Here is a 3,487-nt window from a genome sequence, read left to right as displayed (position 1 = left end):
TCACTTCTAATTTTATTGTGTAGGACTTTAAATAATACGTTGACGATATTATCGTGGGATTCGTGTCGTTTAAAGACGATGGACGCCTTCATCGCGGCGCTCTTGTCTGATGTGGTTTCCTTTATGTATATTTTTGAGGTGGAAATATCTAAGTATGTCTATTAGTGCTCACGATTGTGTGTACACTTGTTTATATATTATTTAATATAAATGATAGACCGCAATGAAACAAATTGTCCTAAATCACAGTAATGCACATTCAAATTGATTATTTTTCACATCTAATTAAAAATTAATCCATACATCCATTTCTTCAGAGAGATACATATTCGTTTTTATTTAATTCTATGTCCCCATATAGCAGGAATTCATGTTACACTACAATCTTTTGTATACTTGTCTAATAGCTATATTATATTAGTATTATTTGTATACGTTTGTCTCGTTTAGTTTGTGACTGTACCTAAACACCTTCATAATTACGAGATCCCTTTTAACAGTCACATAAATATAGGGTTAACCACTGATTTATATAATCTCTATTTCAGATCAATGGGTTTAACCTGTAGCAATCATAATTTGCTGAAAGTGCAACACAAGTCAATGGGAGGTCCTGACAAGTATATGGTATTTCTATGGCATGACTTCACTTAGCTAGCCAGATAAACGTGCATGCACATGTGTTTGTGTGCCCCCAGTGCCTTTGCCTCTACAGAAACAGTTGCTGCCCTGTAATCATTATACCATAACACTTGTTGTAGTGGACAGCCTAAGTGATCATTAGCTATGTCAGGCATCAAGTTTAAACCATACCAAGTTAGAATACAGCTGTCTCCGACTGTGATTTAAATGCTAGGCCTATATAAGCTGTCTCTTTTTTGATTGTTACAGTGATCCTTTTGATTTTTTTAATGATTTTTTTTTGTTTGTTTGTTTTTGAGAGAGAGAGAGAGAGAGAGAGGGAGGAAGACAGAACAATGTGCTGTCTCAGTATTTAAGTTAGAATCGAGGCTTGGATAGAGTATATAGTCAGGTCTGAACATGCACGAAAGTGCACAGCCTACCACAGACAATACACGGAGAGATGGAGAGCAAAAGAAGAAAGAAAGAGGTCCACTTTAAATAAAAAAAAAAAAATCCAGGAAACACACATGATGCTGTCACAGGGGTTTCAGACCAACATAGCGCAGCACATAGAACTTTTTACAGTTGGGGCTGCCAAGATCCCACAATGATTGAGTATTGTTGGTGTATGATCAAAATCTTTCTCTGGATTTATATAACCACACTAAGAACACAGCCAGTGCTCTACAACAAGCCTATCAGGACACTTTATCCTCTCCGCCGATGTCATCACTTCTTTCACTGATCGCTAATATTAGCGCTTTATCTACACACATACAGTGATTTGAAACCACAAAGCAGTTGTAAATCATTAAAGGAATGATTCAACCAAAAATGAATGTTTGCTGAAAATGTACTCACCCTCAGGCCATCCAAGATGTAGATTACTATGTTTCTTCATTGGAACAGATTTGGAGAAATTCAGCATTACATCACTTGCTCGTCAATGTATCCTCTGCAGTGAATGGGTGCTGTCAGAATGAAAGTCCAAACAGCCGATAAAAACATCACAATATTCCACAAGTAATCCACACGACTCCAGTCCATCAGTTAATGTCTACATGTTTGTAACAAACAAATTCATCAAGATGTTTTTAATTTCAAAGCATTGCTTCCGGTTAAAATACGAGACCGCTAAAAGATTGCTGTCTCTAGTGAATGGTGAGCATATTTAGAAGTTCAACTCTATGCAAATGAGCAGAACTGCAACTACTGTATAGAATGATGAATGGAAAATCTTGTCAGAAATCACTCATGCATTGATAATTGTTCTTCATGATGATATGATGCATTATGCACTGATTTTTATTTTATTTTATATATATAAAAAACACTTTCTCCTTAAGAGTCTTCATTCTTTTCTCTCTCTTTTTTTTAGAAATCTGATCCCTTGTCAAATTAGGATTAATAAATTAGAAAGTCTTATTTTTATAGCCAATAAATCTTATCTGTGACCAGATCTGACAAGATTTTAAAAGGTATAACCAGCTGCTTAGTCTGTTTGGTTAAGAAAAATATCACATTTTCATTGCTGATGCACATGTGAAAGAAGAATTACATCTCTCAGAGGTCAAACATCCTCTTGGAAAGAGCAGAGGGACTTATGAAAGCACTGGGCGAGTGTGTTTGAGATCATGTTGCTCAAGTGCTCCTTTCAAAAGGCAGATGAGGATGCCTGAGGGTAACAAAAACAAGAGATGAAGAAAGTGAAAGCAATTCACTTGCAGAAGGGGACATAAATATGGAGATTAAAACAAACAGATTTTGGGTGCTTAGATTTAAAAAAGGGTATAATTTAACCTAAAATGTGTTACATTTAAATGAAATACACTTGACAAATATGTTTAAAGTCACTATTAAAGCAAAATAGACCATTTTTATGGAATATTGCAGTATTTATTAAAAATGACTTAACTGTGCATATAATTATTTATATCACTCACATGAAACGATTACAGCAATTAGCAAACACAACATTACTATCAATTTACAACGGACAAAATCAAGCACAACCCTTTTATTGTCCACTTGAATATACGTAACAATAAGTAAATTCAGTCACAATTTCTGCTCAATGCAGACTTTCAGATTTTAAAAGTTGTGTATGTGTTCCAGCCTAAAAAGGGATTAAGAAAAATAATAAAGCAATACTACAGTAGTATGTGAGAGCACACTTTATACACCTGCCCCGGTGACATCATTTATTACTCTGGCAATAATCTAACATTTCAGAGTTGACAGGTGTGTGGTCAGATCCCCTCCCCAGAAACACCTGAAACATCTGTTCTGACATCCACTGGCTCCACCGCAGGCCTGAAGCCATAAATGTAAACAAAACTTTACTGCGGTTAGATTCATCTGTTATATCAAAGTGCTTAAGTGTGTCTTGACGGCTCTATTCTGAGCGCACAAAAGCTCAGGAGAGAAGAGGAGTTGGGTTTCTGTTGGCACGCTTGCTATTACAGGCGTGCCGTGTGTATCTCTGCTCTCCTGTCACCTGAACCCATTGCTGTGGAAACCAGGGGAGATGCCAGAGATGCATTAGGACGGTGGACACAGTAAAATGAAAAAGAGGACATTCTGAGTGGTTTTTATGGCTGAGATATTCATAATGAGGTGAGTAAAGATGAAAGGTCATCTAAAGAGAGTAGGTTGCTAAACTCGCCACGTGGCTTTATGTGGAGCTCAGTATGAGTAAGATCTTCACTATTCTACTCTATACATAGTTTACTGCGGTTCTCAGTGTGTTTTAGATGCAAGTCATGACCCAGATTATACATTTCACATCAAGCAGGCACTCAACATTGTGCTAAAAGTGTTTATCAGATAAAAGTAAACAAAAATGACTTCATAACTCAACACT

The sequence above is a fragment of the Onychostoma macrolepis genome, chromosome 16 (genome assembly GCF_012432095.1).
Source record: "Onychostoma macrolepis isolate SWU-2019 chromosome 16, ASM1243209v1, whole genome shotgun sequence".
Classification (NCBI taxonomy): Eukaryota; Metazoa; Chordata; class Actinopteri; order Cypriniformes; family Cyprinidae; genus Onychostoma; species Onychostoma macrolepis.
Note: the sequence above shows the minus strand (reverse complement) of the source record.